This window comes from Thermobia domestica, chromosome 15 (assembly GCF_964235325.1).
Source record: "Thermobia domestica chromosome 15, izTheDome1.hap1.1, whole genome shotgun sequence".
Taxonomy (NCBI): domain Eukaryota; kingdom Metazoa; phylum Arthropoda; class Insecta; order Zygentoma; family Lepismatidae; genus Thermobia; species Thermobia domestica.
Window position 1 is genome coordinate 65,228,679 of NC_137468.1, and position 16,700 is coordinate 65,245,378.

Below are 16,700 nucleotides of genomic sequence, written 5' to 3' on the forward strand. Positions count from 1 at the left end.
GGATGTATCACATGTCCATGATGATAAAAAAAAGAGGTAAATTTCTTCAAACAGGTAGTTTTCATTCTAAAATGCTGGATTTATTTCCAATTTCGGCTCCACACTGGTAAAACGTCCTATGCTAAGACGAAAAATAAGTTTCAGTTCAGTAGTTCTCAGTGATGCCAAACATGGGCACCCGAAGAGAAGGGCAAGGTGGTGTCCGCGTCCCCAGGCTCACGAAAATGCATTTGTAATATAGGAAACCACGTATAATAAATACCAGAAATATCAGACCTAATATAGAAACCATTGAGATGGGCCTCCCCCTAAAACATTTTCTTCGGTTGCCACTGATGCCAACCCTTGGGAAAATCCCACTTCGTGGGATTTTTTTTGACAATAATTATTTGGAATGGGATAGAGGAAATTTTCATTAAAATTGCAACATATATGGGACTTTGCATTAAATGTATAATCCACCTTAACAAAAGTTTCTAAGAGCGGGAAGTAAAAATAATGAGTCATTAATATACGTGTTAATTATTAATGACGTCTCGAGTCTCGAGCTTTTTTATTAGCAAAGTCCCTGCTACTAAGAAGCGACTTAATTATGTGTGATTCCTAAAAAAAATAATACCAAAGTACCAAAAAGAAAAGAAATTTGTGCTGTGGCGTTTGTTGAAAGAAGAAAAATCTATGGACTAGTGAAAGGAAGAAAGTAAAATATCAAGCGAGTAACACACTGATTATCCGTTATATTGTACAAATATCAGGAATCCTTATGTTTACTACGGAAATCAGTACGGAACATACGTTATCCATATACTACATAGTTTTCCCGCTTAGATGTTACATCATGCCGTTGCAGGATGTATGACAAGTCTTCCATATACTGTAGGTATTATGTTACATACTTCAGCGATATGATACAAACGTCCATCTTTATGTGAGATCCATCTTTACCTGATCTTTCGTTCGTGCGGAAAGTATATTTATTCGGAACACTTATACGATATGTACGTATAAAATATTTTTTTCAGTTGTAAGTTTCTTGAAAGTTAAATCCAGAAAGTTTAGGATTTACATATGTAACCTGCGTTTTTACGTACGCCACATATTTTTTTTTCCACAGTGCAATCACCAGGCTTATTTAAACGTTCTGCACGAAATGTGTGAAGAACAAAACTTCTAGTATCATTTGGCTCAATATAAGATGATGGTAGAAAAGTCTGATTGAGTCACTGTATATCTAACAACATAAAAATGTACTGTTTTCCTCGATTAAAGGAAATTGATATGCAGAAACTATTTTATGAAAAGCTCGAAATTTATTTATAATTCATCGAGAAATTGAAAGAAAGTAACACATGTCGTACACAAGTTTCATTTTCATATTTTACTACTACGACTACTACTACTACTACTACTACTGCTATTATTATTATTATTATTATTATTATTATTATTATTATTATTATTATTATTATTATTATTATTATTATTATTATTATTATTATTATTATAGTACAACATACGAAATTCAAATACAAGATGGAAAGTTTTGCCTCTCGAAACGGGATTTTATAATATTTTAGGTTAGCCCCACTCCTGTGTCTTCGAACGGTACATTAAGGGCACGCAGAAATGACACAATGAACGTCCACATTATTGTATCAAGAGAACCTAAAATATTTCAAATCCGTTTTCCAACAATGCAGTATAGTTAGTACTGTAAGGACTCAAGAGAACAGACTGCTGAATTGGCAACATTGTGTTTTCATATAACAGGATAGCATACCAGTGTGAAGCTCAAACGGATTGTGCGGTTGGAAATATTTCATGATTTTAGATGGGAAACAACGTTTTCCCAATAACTTTATCTCTTTTCACTTTTTTCCCGTAACTTTACTCAAAACAAAGTTCTCCTAGGTCCCGAACTTTCATATACCACATATCTTTATAGCTTAATGATGTATATAGTTGCTAACTTCACTAACGACCGTGGCATTTGGTTGACCATGGTATATGGTTGATGGCAATTTTCGATACAAATTGTTTGCTAACTTCACTAACGTGTTGCTAAATATGTAAATTAGGTTCATGCGCTGGTCAAACTATTAATAAGACACTAAAACTACTCTAAATAGTACCCGTGATGTCTTTACATATACCGTCATGTGTTAAACTAAACTTTTTATTTCATCATGTCACATCAATACATAAGTAAAACTGTCCGCACTGAGCACAAAAGAATATAAGTAAGCTACATGAACGTCCCCCTCTGCACAATGCATATTTTATTGTGTATAGTTTGGTGTTTGGTGTTCTTGTTCTATTCTTTTTTCTGAAGATGAGCTGAGTAATCTCTTCTTATTGAATCTAGAGTTATACAACGTGGTCCAAAAGTGTGGATACACCAAAATGTGGCGCGGGATTTTAAAATAATTGCAAAAATAACACTTTAGGTTAGTAATAGAAGTCAGGGGAAAATATTTATAACATGTAATGGGAATGACTGCTATTAAATCCACCATTTTGAATACACGTTCATTTTCTTATATTGAAAACCATTTGTTGTGATACCAAGTTGTTAATTGCCATCTTCTCGGAAATTCAATGCTGTGTTTGATTTTGCTTTATTTGAGTATAAAAAACTTATGACTCCTGTGCACAAACATTTTAATTATCTGAGTAACGTCGATGTGATTATGATCCCCAGATAACCTGGTATGTTGAAGATGGGGCAACGCCCGTATCACAAATTAATCCATGACCATTTCGCAGTGTGTTCTCGAACAAGTTGATATCACATTGAGGAGACATTGAATGACCCTCAAAATCCATTAGATTTATGAAACCCGTCATACATAAACCTACACGTTAAAGGAAGCGATCCAGGATTCAGTCATACGTTAGCAAGAATGGCAACCATCTCGTAGATACGATTTTCGAAAGATAAACACTTGAATTGAGTGTCACATTCCTTGGTAAGACGTTGATGCAAAGACATGCGCCGCTATTTTCTTGAAATACTTGAAACTGTAGCACAACATATTTTAATTTCAATTCTTTGCAATAAATGTTGTGTGTAAAAGGTCGTCTGATGCCCTGCAGCACTGTGTACTATCCAGTTTTATAGTCACTAAGGACATATACAAGTAACTCCAAAATGGTTTTTAGGTGGAGGTCGGAGAAGAATTTCTGGTTGCACGCCTGGCAGGCATAATATTCATGGATACATGGTTACTTGTAGACTCATGTCCAAAATTATTGTCGCATGTCTATAAATACGTTGTTGTAGAAATATAATTTGATAACCAATTCGCCCGATATTTCTTATAATGTTAGTATGTGTATAATCGGCAAAGAAATGTATCTGGCGAATTTCATATCAAAAGAGCAGTAAATTTGAACAATAAAACGAAAATAAAACTTTCTTGTCCATTTAACAACATTTTATTTTACTCATTCTAATTTTCGTATTTATAATTCTTTTCCTATGAAATTTACCATAAATATACATTTCTCGATTATACACATAGTATCAGTATTAATGGTGTCTTGCAAAATCATTATCAAACTCTATTCTTACAATTATGCGACAATCATTTTGGACATGAGTGTACATTACCATAAATCGCTTAATCCACTCTTTCCCTCTATTTCCTATGTTGAACTTCTTTATTCTATTGGTTCTCCTTACTTTTACTCTACTGTGGATCACGTATTGCACAGTTGAAAGTTGTTATTAAATGAGAATGAACTTTCTCTCCTATGGTAAGACACTATGCTTTTATTTAACCATTTGAAATAGGTAATTAATTCTTCTTCATACTTTTGTTTGAAGGTATATAGCTACTAAAAGCTAAATAATAATAAGAGTTTAACGGAGTCAAGGTGACTCAATGGTAGAGCGCATACCTCTAGTTTATGGGGTTTCTACTTCAATGCCTCTTCGTACCAAGTGGTCTTGGTGTGGGACAAACATCATATGCCTGGATTTTTCGGATGTTCTCCCGTTTCCTACAATTTGGTCCATTCCATTATTTCATTCATTAACATGATCATTGTCTTCCTTAGCCTAGGTGCATAATTTTGGGACGTTAAACTACAAATTTGATTTCATTTCATTAACAATTTAAGTTAATATATTTTGTATTATAGCCTTGATTTTTTAAGGAAAAATCTAGGTATACTTTGTTAAGGACATAAAAATAGTGTGTTAGAAAATGCAGTGACATTCACTCGCAATTTACCTTCCATTAAGTTATGAATGAAATTAATATCTAATTGAGTATTGATGAACGTTTCTTGTTTCTGTAGTGATCGATCGAGAAAACTCGAGTTCGGTTCCCACGGCCTTGTCATTCTTAGATACATGTATCCGCATCTCTTCCAAACAACAATCCTTAGCCTTTATCCAGCCGGGTAGTTAGTGCTTGTTTGCTGAGTGAAATTGTTACCTAATTTAGCGGCTACCAGTGAGAGTACAAACTATTTTGTGTTTACTCAATACTGTGAGGCAACTAAATTAAGAGATACGAGCTCTGATTTTGAACCTAAGAAGTAACTGGAATGAGACTCGAGATGTTGTTCACGTATCAAACAATTACAGAACAAGGTAATAGCTCTTCATAGGCTTCAACACTTGGTAATCCTCCTTAGTCATAACATGTTAATTAAAGCTGTTAGTTGAATTAGAGTTTAGCAACCTGCTCAACACCAAGGCTATGGGTATTGTTTAAAATGGAATTCAAACCACATTCCAATGCTCTCCCACAGGAAATCGAACCCGGACGCCTGTGCACCAAAGGTACGTGAACTAACCATTAGCTTATTGAAAAGGGTTTTGTTAATTACCTGACGGTACATCTAAATATAGAATTTTAAGGTGTTTCTGAAATACATTTAAGGAAAAATAGACTCATATTTGTGTTTGGATCTTTTTTAAATCATAATTTGTAAAATACGTTTTAGAGATAAAATTTTACAATATAGGCTACTCGTTAAATGTGAATAGTTCGGTAAGTTTAATACAATATAAGCAACTATCTAATAATTATTTCTTCTCTCAGGTAACCTGAATGATTAATTCTGCGTGAAGAATATCATGTAAGTATTCTATAATGTTTCTTATATTTACTTTCCCATTATGTATTTGAACAAAACATGCACATATATACAACGTAAGTTGCAATCTTGTTATTTTATCTCCTCTGGCATTGCACTATTTCTAAGTCAATACTAGTAGTTCAAATACTACGAAATACAGAGAAAGAAATAAGTTGAAAATTTTCTAAGCTATACAGTCACCAATTATAACCTTGTGTGGTATATAACTAAAAGGAAAAATGAAGAAGTATCCATGTTGTAAGCTTTGAAAGTTGAATTCTAACTGAAACTTTGCCCAACTTCAAGACTACTTTTCAAAGATTCTTGTATGTGGCTCTTGTATCTTTTAACTCAGATAAAAAGCGCTGAAAGGACCCAGCTTAGAGTTTACGGTAATCCCGTTTCCGTTAAATTCACTTATATTGCAATATGTTGTGTATTTTCGTCCCCTGATGAAGTCTCAATGGGAACGAAGTTCGAAAACCCCACGTTTCTGAGATATCCGCTTATTGTTATCGTCTTAAAGGCATACGTTCCCTCGTAAACTGAAAATAATAATTAGGTCGACATTTTATGTATGAAGTATGAACGAGTCTCACTAGGGTATAGTAGAGATTTTGGGGTCGCTAATTACGAATCCGAGGTCGGTTGACGTCCGTCACGTTGAGTTGAAGATCATTTGAAGGCCAAATTGAGAGGGAACTTTGCACAAATTTGAACAAAACGTATACAAACGTTTTTTGAGTTGCTGTATCCAATTATCTAATTTTCCTAACCAGACAAGGTCATGTAAAGGTCATTGCAGAGTCATTTTAGATGAAACTTGAAAAACTGTGTTGACAAATCTTTAAACAAATCATAGATAGGGTTTAGAGTAGCTGGAAAACTTTCAAGGAATCGCAATCACTGCTACTGATAGATTTTCAGATCACTGACTTTTAAAAAAATATGTATGTGTGTGTGTGAGTGGGTGGGTATGTGTGGGAAAGAATACTACAAATGAGTAACTGAAAAAGTAATGCATAATATTATTGGCAAATTCGATTAACACCGGCCTCGGATTCGGAATCAGCTCCCCGTAGAAACCTATCTAGAATATTTTCAGATTTTGCAGATGGTTTCTTAAGTTTGACCTTGAAAAGACCCTGCAATGACCTTAACATGACCTTGTCAGGATTCAGCAACCCTCCCCAAAAAAAAACATTTATATACTTTTTGTTCAGATTTGTGCAATGTCCCCTCTCGATTTGATCTTGAAATGACCTTGAACCTGACATGATGGAGGTAAACCGACCTCAGATTCGAAATTAGCGACCTCTAAAACCCTAGTATATCCTAGTGTGACTCGTTTGTGTTTCATACATAAACTTCTGACCTAATTATTATTGTTTTCAGCTTACGAGGGAGCGTATGTCTTTAAGACGTTAATAATCAGCGAATATCTCAAAAAACGTGGGGATTTCGAGATTCGTGCCCATTGAGACTTTTCATCAGGGGACAAAAATACACAACATACTGCAATACCAGCGAATTTGACGGAAACTGGGTTTCTATAAGCTCTGAGCGGGGTCCTTTATTGTGCATCTAATATATTGACTGAATTAAAATGTCGATACTACACTGTAATACAACCAGCTTTCTAGCCAACAATCCAGCATAAACCCATATTTTTTTTTCTTTTCAAATAGTACTGTGTCATATTATTGCATATTTCAAATCCTCATGTTAAACGAAAATTTACAATACCAGATTTATAGTCGAGCATTATGAACTATACACACTAGAGTGTCACACACATCAAATTTTCAGAGGCCTCAAGAAGAGTAATAATACACACAAGGTTTTGTAACCTATTAGGTAGACAATCTGGAAAGGTTGATTTAGGTTGAGCGCCACTTGCGGATTTTGTCTGAAACATCTTGCCTTCGAATACCTGTTACAGTGACAGATTTACCATTCGAAGCGGATAGTTGAAAATAGGCAATAACAATTACTTTGGCTTCTCGTTAAATGACTTTAATATTCAAACAGAATTGATAACCACTTCGAAATGTGTGTTTATTTACGAATACAAAAGTTGTGTAAAGTTATAATATAACTGATAAAGCGAAAATAATGGTAGTTTTCGTAAAGAAGGTTATTGAATTTTATCAACTTTCTGCCAAAGAGTTGTAATTGAGGTAAGAGTTTTTAATGAAATGTTCAAGTGATCCATATTTTGTATTATTTGTAAAATTGGATAGTTGGGTCATTTACTATATTGCAGTAAAAATATTTACAAAAACGATGTTAAAAATGATAGATATATCAAATAATAAGGTTTAATACAAAACCTGAGTTCTAAAAAAATATTATTTCTTTTCGTGTAATTTGACTAATAGTGTCATCGGTTTGAATATAACTTTACGATTTTTAAATTATAGTTACTGCTAATTTACAAGGAGTTCTTATTAACTGTTTAAAGTAATATATTTATTATAGTATTCTCTGGAACGACTTTTTGTATATTTCTTTACTCAAATTAATTATTGTAATTTTTTAAAACATCAACATTTATTTAATGTTTCAATAATATACCAATATATTAAAAATTTGAATAGATTTCAGTGCATAATTATAGCAATTTGGAAGGTATATGTTTTTGTGCAGATATTTACGTTGCATTAAAAGAAACTGTCCCAAATGAGACTTTGTCCTGTCTACTATGGCCAGTGTCCTATGACGTAGCAGTCAGACAGCACGTTACGTGCAATTGAGACGGAGACCGCAATGCACACCCAACACAAGTTAGTGTTGAGCACTGTGACCATGATGAGCACTTCATCATTTGAGTCTAGAATTTCTAACTGAAGTCCGATTTTCATGAGATTTGCGGCAAGTGATCATGGAGGTATAGGAGATTTATGGAACTATGTTTACGTGTTTAAATTTATCCGGAGTAATATCGATCATACCTCAAGAAAAAAACAGCAAATATTCGCCAGTGTACCTTATTTCGGGCTCATTCTTATTTAGGTCCCATTTGATTATCGCACGAGCTCGGGACGGGCTCGGGACTAAATGATAAAACATATTTCCGACTCGGGTCGGGCTCACATTATAAACTTACTTCTCGGGGCGGGCCCTTACAAATAATTCCGACCCGTGCAAACCTCTAGCAGAGGCGGACGTAGATTACGTTGAAATGTGCCGAAAATGTCTTGACCACATGCTAAACAAGTCCTAGTTATAAGCACAAGGCACATATTTTTGGTACGCACCTCGTAGCATATACAGTACAACAACAACAACTTCAACCAAAGTTTATGAAAGATGTGTTTGTATGCGGGAGGCTGGGTTACTCGATCAAACAGTTGTGGTCTTGTAGACAAGAATCAGAAAAAAAACTTGATATATAATATTTTTGTATATATGTACGTAAGAACAAGTAGTATTTTCTGAAAAAAATGAAAATCAGAAGAAACACACATACATATGTGATATATATATATACAAAGAAAAATAGAGAGGAATATTTGGTTGCATATTTTGGTATATATATAAAAGACTTTCGTTGGTATTAATGTTTCTATATATGTAACTAATAGGTCCATGTTCATTAAACGATATGCAAAAACTCTCTTGAGACCAAGATATTCTATATCACTCATGGATTATGTTTACGGTGCGATATGGTTAACGAGGTATACATGATATGAGAGTATTTTTACCTTCCTTTCTTTTTTTTATGATGGACTTCCATTCGAATCATTATAATTTCAGATATATCCGTTTACCACAATGCGTTTCTTTCATTCCTTTACATTTTACTCTATCTGCTAATAATATATAGTACAGGGGACCGTGCTTGTTAGTCGGTAATGATATCAAATAGAGAATCATAAACGTAACCTTGGTCTGCAGGCTAAACTACAGATTTAGGTACCATTTTTAAATTAGGAGTTACATTAGGTTAAGTATAGTATTGTCAAGGGTCACATAATATTAAAGGAAATTCGTATTCACGTTAAAGTATATATATATATATATATATATATATATATATATATATATATATATATATATATATATATATATATATATATATATATATATATATATATATATATATATAAGGTAGTACATAATGAATCAATACTTAAAATGTTCAGCATAAATTCGTTTAATATAAGTATTACTGGAATTCTTTAATGTAGGACATGGGCAAATGTCTCCAATACATTCGTAATTAACTTATTAATTGGTAGCGCTTTTCAGTATCTTTCAGTTACAGTTAATGCTTGTAAAGTGGTTCACTGTAAACCACCATCGTACACAGTGGATCATATGTAGATCAATGGATTAAAGGAAGAATGTATAGAAAGTAATGAATAGAAACGTATGATAAAGGGGCCCATTATAGTTAACTGCTAATTTAGAACAAACAAATAATGATTTTCTTGTACACATTAGGTTTTGAAACAATTATGGGCATTTAAATTAGTGCTGTTAGAGATCGCATAATTCATATTGGATTCTTTGAATATTCCTTATTCTAACGTTCGAACAAATTTACTTCGAATAATTTTTGAATAACGAATAAATATTTGAATAATTGTTCGAATAAAAAATAACTATTCGAATAATTGTTTGAATGACAAAATAACAATTCGAATCATTGTTCGAATAACTTATAACTATTCGAATAATTGTCGGAATAACAAATAACTATTCCGATAATTGTTTGAATTATAAATAATTTTTCGAATGACAAATGACTATTCAAATAATTGTTCGAATAACGAATACTATTCTAATAACAAAAACAATTCCAATAACTCATTGAATATCAAATAACTATTCTAATAAATGTTCGAATAACAAATAATTATTCGAGTAATAGTTTGAATAACGAAATAAAAATTCGAATAGTTGTTTGAATTATAAATAACTGTTTAATAATTGTTTGAATGACATATAACTATTCGAATAATGGTTCGAATAACGAATAACTATTCGAATAAAAAATAAGTATTCGAATAATAGTTCGAATAAAGAATAACTATTCGAATAACAAATAACTATTCCAATAATGGTTCGAATAACAAAAAATATTCGAATGATTGTTCGAATAACAAATATCTATTCGAATAAATTCGAACAATAAATAGCTATTCGAATAATTTCGAGTAACAAATACCTATTCGAATAATTTTGAATAATGAATAACTTTCGGCATAATTTTTTGAATAACGAATACCTATTCCAATAATTTGGAATAACGAATACCTATTCCAATAATTGTTCGAATAACGAATAACTATTAGAATAGTTATTTGAATAACGAATAACTATTCGAATAGTTATTCGAATAACGGATAACTATTAGAATAAATATTCGAATAACGAATAACTATTCGAATAGTTATTCAAATAACGTATAACTATTCCAATGCTTGTTCGGATATTGGGGTACAAACATTCGGGTATTCGAATAACAGAAGAAAATAGTCTAATAGCGACTATCGGAATAATGATGCGAATAACAAAAAGAAATGTTCGAATAATTGTAACAGTACTAATTTAAATAGCATGGAAACCCATTTTAAGTACCATATTTTCACAAATATCTCGTAGAGGTAAATCCTCGGTAGGGGCGGCAAATTGACTCTAGCTTACAGGGAACCCTAAAATGTGATTGGCGTCGCAGTGGCTCAGTGATATGCTTTCACCTCTGGTGCATGGGGTCCCTGGTTCGAACTCAGCTCGTGCCAAATGATCTTTGTGTTTGGACAAACACCGTGTGCGTTGGTTTTCTCGGGGTTCTCCCGTTTCTTCCCTCTTTCTTCGTTTGAACATTTTATTCATTTCTCATCATCGCAGTCTCCTTTAGCCTATCCGGCATAACTGAGGGACGTAAAACTCGGATATTTCATTTCATTTCATTTTCCTAAAATGTGATCCTGTTTGTGAAAACGTAGCAAATATGTGCCCTCTTAGTGAGAGTTCTTTCGTTCAATTCTCATAAGACATCTTGACAAAACTCATGTATTAGTTGAAATACCACTTATAGTACTAAATTCACTCACATATAACAGAGACGGCCAACCTTTTTAGGTTTAAGAGCTACTTTTCTTTGCATAAACCTCTAGTGGTGTACTTATTCATCCACTATTACGCTAGAGCAAGGTTTCTCAACCTAGGGGGTTGCGAGATAAACGGAATAGATAAATACTATTAGAATCTAATATCGGAAAATATTTTTAAATATTATTTATAATTTATAATTTGTGTATGTATAATTTATAACATTATTTATAGTCATATTTTTATTTTTATACACAGTATTAAGAACAACAAAAAATAGGTCTACTAAACATTTTCAACACATCCAAAGTTGTTTAAAACTCAGTTTAAATGAAAGAGGTGCGATATGAAACTAACGAGAACTGCATATTGAAATACCAGGAAAATACAAATGTAACACAACAGCATATTGAAATACAATTAAAATTGAAATCTAATTAGATACTTGAGCGTGGTGTAATCACACTACTGCGGAAATGTCCGATTCAGTCTTTGAGACACATATTATCAAGACATTTAAAATACTCAATAACTTTTTTAACAACTGTCCATGTTTATTTAAAATCAAAATTAGAAATCACTTTATTTTTTTTTATCATATGATCCAAAATTAAGGGAGTGATGAAGTTTTTAAATTTCCAAACGGCCTCCATTTTGAAACAGTAAGACGGATATGAATCGATATTAGTACAGTGAAATTTCCCTTAACGGACACCTCTCAATAACGGACCCCTCTATAATGCGGACAGAGTTTTTTGTCCCGGCAAATTTATATGTTCTCTTATGGAACAAAACCCTCCCTTTAACGGACACTCTCAGATACGGACGCGGACAGTCCTTTTCCCCCACAAACTTTCAATAACCTCTTCATAACGGACAGGAATTATTCTCAGTTTCGTAATATATTACAGTAGACAGAAAAGTCTTTTCACCACAAGAGTATATATCATGAGTCTAGACCTGGTGAACCATCAAACAGAACAGCTTCAAGCTGAACTTGAAATTCTTCTTTGTTTATGCCCGCAATAAACTTCTTTCTGATGGAAATCCTAGAAAACCTTCAATAAGTAATAACACTCATGCATGTCAGTCGTATGGCCAAGAATTCTACGCGAAAGATCTTCCCTTCCCTAACAAGTTTAGCCCTTTTTCATCTGAGCCTTGCATCTTTCCCGACAATTTCTTAAATAACAAAATAATGTTTGTTTTACAATAACATTTTCAACGAGCAATGTTTCCTCTCTTACTTTTTTTTTTTTTTTGGAAAAGTAACATTTTTCTTTTACTTATGACACTGGAACAAGTCTGGGTTTGGAGTTTTCCCGTCTTTCTTTTCACTTTCACTAAGAGGATATTCTTTGTGATTGGGACTGGATCAATAAACATATGCACTTCCAATAACTTGCCTTTTCATCCAAAGAACGAATATATTAACACCTTCCACAGTAATAATATTATTTAAGAGAAATGAATTTCTCCTTCATCCCTCCCAGTAATTTAAATGCGTACTAAATAGAATATTTTCATATTGAAGTTTACGTATTTACGCTCATACATAATGCAGTTACTGTATATTACTGCATACAATTACCATTGTGAAAAATTACATTTCTGTAACCTCTCTGTAACGGACACCTCTCAATAGCGGACAAAAATTCATGTCCCATTAGTGTCCGTTATTCAGAGGTTTCACTGTAATATGAATGAACTGACCAAACTTGGTTTTAATCCTTTCTTTTATTTAAAACTTGCTTTTATTTTATTTTATTTATTTATTTAACAATCACCAGATACAGCTCAGAGGCCATTTTATACTAGATATTTAACAACTACTAGAATAATAATGGAAAGGGTTTGGGAAAGTATCGGCCAGGGCCTGTTTAGTAGGTACCATCTCGCCCTTTGCCTGGTAGAACTGAGAAAAACACTGGAACTCCAGTCAGGATGGTCGGCAGCGGGAATCTAACTCACAACCTTCCGAATTCGAAGCCAGTGCACTACCACTTGAGCTACTTCGCTCGATTAAGGAAGTTACTGCATCCACTGTAGAAATAAAATTGATTCTACCATTACGGAAATAGATGGATGTCCTGAGATCTCCGCAGGAAGTATATTAAGAATCCCACACAAGCTTATTATAAACCAGAAATTATAAGAGTGTCGCTGGTAAAACGATGTGATAAAATGAAGGTCGTGATAGGAAGTAGGTTGAGAACTATTGCGCTAGAGGAAATCATAAAACAATAGCAATGATAGACACACACAGTATGTCATAGCAAGGTACCTCCCACGGTCAACTAGTAGATCACGGTACAAAGTGTACCAGAAGTCCAGGACCATAGACCCAAGTAGCACAAAATCATCGGCCCGACGTCCACAAATGGTCAGTCAAAGTTGACTCCGACGATAGAGAAAAGGTCGTTATGTCCGCTTTTTCGACGACTTCCCAGCGAACCAATTCCCGACGATTTCCCAACCAAATGCGGATAATAGTGACAATATCCCGACCGATTACCGAGGACTTGCGACCAAATATGGACAGCTTACCGACGATAGATTGACTTCTTTTAGACACTCTCCCGACCAAATCCCGATAATATTTATAATACCCCGATCTATTACTGACGACTTACCGACCCAAAATGGAGAGATTGTCGATGATAGACGTGACTATTTTTGGACCATCTCCCGATCAAATAGGGATAACCTGCCGACGGTGGGTGTGAGTGCCTACTAATATCATTTGTGGGTGGTGGAACGTACCTCCCGTAGATATCCAGGAGTGTAGTTTCTCTATACCCGCGTGAGTTGCATTCTAAACATCCACAGCTGATAATATCAAACGCTGTACAACATTCACAGAGGACTAGACATTACCACACAATACATATTTGATACTTATATAAAATTTAGCTATACCGCCATTCAAAAGAAAGTTTGCCAAAAATAAATACATAAATAAATTTCACTTAACAATTCTCTTGAATTAAAATGCACGCTTACGTATTTAACATTAATCTTTCTATAAATTTCGATGCTTATGTTACGGCTGCGTTCATGGGCCCGCGGATAGTGAGTAACCTATAATTTATAATTTACCAACGTCGTAATTATAAACATAAGATGATTTTTATAAGGTCTTACAATGCAATGAAAAAAATGCATTTGAATAGAAATGTACACTCATGTCCAAAATTATTGTCGCATGTCTATAAATATCTTTCTGTAGGAATATAATTTGATAACTAATTCGCCCGGTATTTTTTATAATGTTAGTTTGTGTATAATTGGCAAAGACGTGTATGTGGCAAATTTCATGTCAAAAGAGCAGTAAATAAGAACAATAAAACGAAAATAAAACTTTCTTCTCCATATAGCAACATTTTGTGTTACTCATTCTAATTTTCGTAGGGGGCGCGGTGGCTCAGTGGTAAAGCATTCACCTCCGGTGCTTGGGGTATCTGGTTCCATCCCAGCTCGCGCCATGTGAACTTTGTGGCGGACAAACACCATGCTTGTGGGTTTTCTCGGGGTTCTCCCGTTTTCACCCACTTCTTCACTCCACCATTTCATTCATTTTTCATTATCACCGTCTCCTTTAGCCTAACCGACATAACCGTGGGAGGTAAAACTAATTTTCGTATTTATAATTCTTTTCCTCTGAAATTTACCATAAATATACATTTCCCGATTTTACACATAGTATCAGTATTAATGGTGTCTTGCAAAATCATTATCAAATTATATTCTTACAAGAACACAGTTATAGATATGCGACAATCATTTTGGACATGAACGTACATGAACTTTTATTCTTCAGTTTCACAGAACGAATAATAATAAATATCGTTTTCAATGAATGAAATGTATGTGCTGCAAGAGTATTACTTCATCATGATATATATACTATATATTTGAGCAGTTTTTTTTTTTTTTTTGCAAAAAGGTGACAGAAGAAGTCATAGGCTCACCTGATATTTCTGTTTATAGGAGTTTACATAGCATAGATTAACTGAAGAATTGACAACCCAAAAATCTAAGCATCAAATGTTCCTCTTAATAATAATGAAAAAATGAATGCTCTTTTTACTGAAAAGATCTCAGTACCCAATCTTCTATGAAATGAAAGAAAGAAGAAAAACACACACACAATCACAAACCCAAACACAAAACTCAACTTCAGTTGAAGATGCAAGCACTAAGTAGCCTTGCTTTCTTTTTTTCTTTCTCTCTTTTCCGCATTCAAATGTGAAAGTTAACAAAAACTCTTAGCAAAACCAACTTCGGGTTTGCTTGTTTGTCTCTATTTGCATATTTTATCTTTCTGCGTGCAATTCCGTCATATTCCTGTGATAATCTTGCAGAAAACAAATTTGAAGAACACCTATTTATCTACATATGTACATGGATTTCATTTAACAGATTTCGGAAAACAAAATTGAATCTTATAAGTTGTATATTGACTAACAATTGTAACAGTAAACTGAAATGAATTCTTAACACACAGGTAAAAGGGTATTTCCTAGTAAGATACTGAAATCGGCCCTTGATCCAAATTGGGTCGCTATTCACTCAATAGGTTACCCTTGACCTAAAACTACCTAAAAAAAATAACCCCCTACCTCTGAGCATTATCGTATATATGCTCAAAATTGAATATATATATATATATTAAATTTGGTGTTCGAAAATTTTGAAAGTTTCACAGATTGTAGATACTATCTAGATGTAAATGTGTATTAAAGAAAAAAAAACATCGATGTATATTTTCTTTATTATTTTGCTTGTCGAAAATGTAAAAAAAAATGTGGAAAAATTTTTTGGGGTGGGCATGTGGCTGATTTTTTGGTTAAAAAATTTGTTATACACTTAGGTGCAACATATATTTTTTCGGGGCCTGAAAGTGATGGCAACATTATCAAAAAGAAATAAAACTGAAAACAAACCTGATTTTCGCACAGTTTTCTCACCATTTTAGGACCCTCAATGTGAGAGCCCCCTCAAACAATCACTTTCCTGAGTTCACACTTTTCCTTTCTATTGCGTCCTTTCCGCATCTGTCGTTCTTTGGCTGCTTCGATTGCGTCCGTTTCGGAATAGAAACACCAAATATATCTCCGTAACAGTGATTCCACTGCAACCGACTATTGCGCAACGAAGTTACACACACCTCGCATCTATCAGTGCTTGCTTCATTGGCCGCACACAGTAGCGCTCTCTATCGATAAGGGTCCCTACCGCGAGCTGTGTAACTTTGTTCTGCAAGAGTCGGTCCAAATATATTACGGAGATATATTTGGTGTTTCTATTCTGAAATGGGTACAATCGAAGCAGCTGAAGACCGAAAAAGCAGAAAGGACGCAATAGAAATGAAAATTGTGAACTTTGGCTAATGATTATTTGAAGGGACCCTCACCTTGAGGGCCCTAAAATGGTAGGAAAACTGTGCAAGAATCACGTTAGTTTTCAGTTTTATTTCTTTTTGACAATGTTGCCATCACTTGCAGGCCACGATGTTGTACCTAGAGTAAAACAAAAAA

At 33.7% G+C, this 16,700-nt stretch overlaps 1 protein-coding gene across 1 annotated transcript in view; it reads left to right on the plus strand.

The window, feature by feature from the left end:
* Positions 1 to 16,700, plus strand: part of LOC145671053 (5-hydroxytryptamine receptor-like) — a 1,055,419-nt gene that overhangs the window by 127,160 nt on the left and 911,559 nt on the right. Inside the window, exon 2 of the mRNA XM_081739738.1 lies at positions 5,058 to 5,094. The gene's annotated coding sequence lies outside the window, so the exon portion shown is untranslated. The remainder of the gene's footprint in view (positions 1 to 5,057; positions 5,095 to 16,700) is intronic.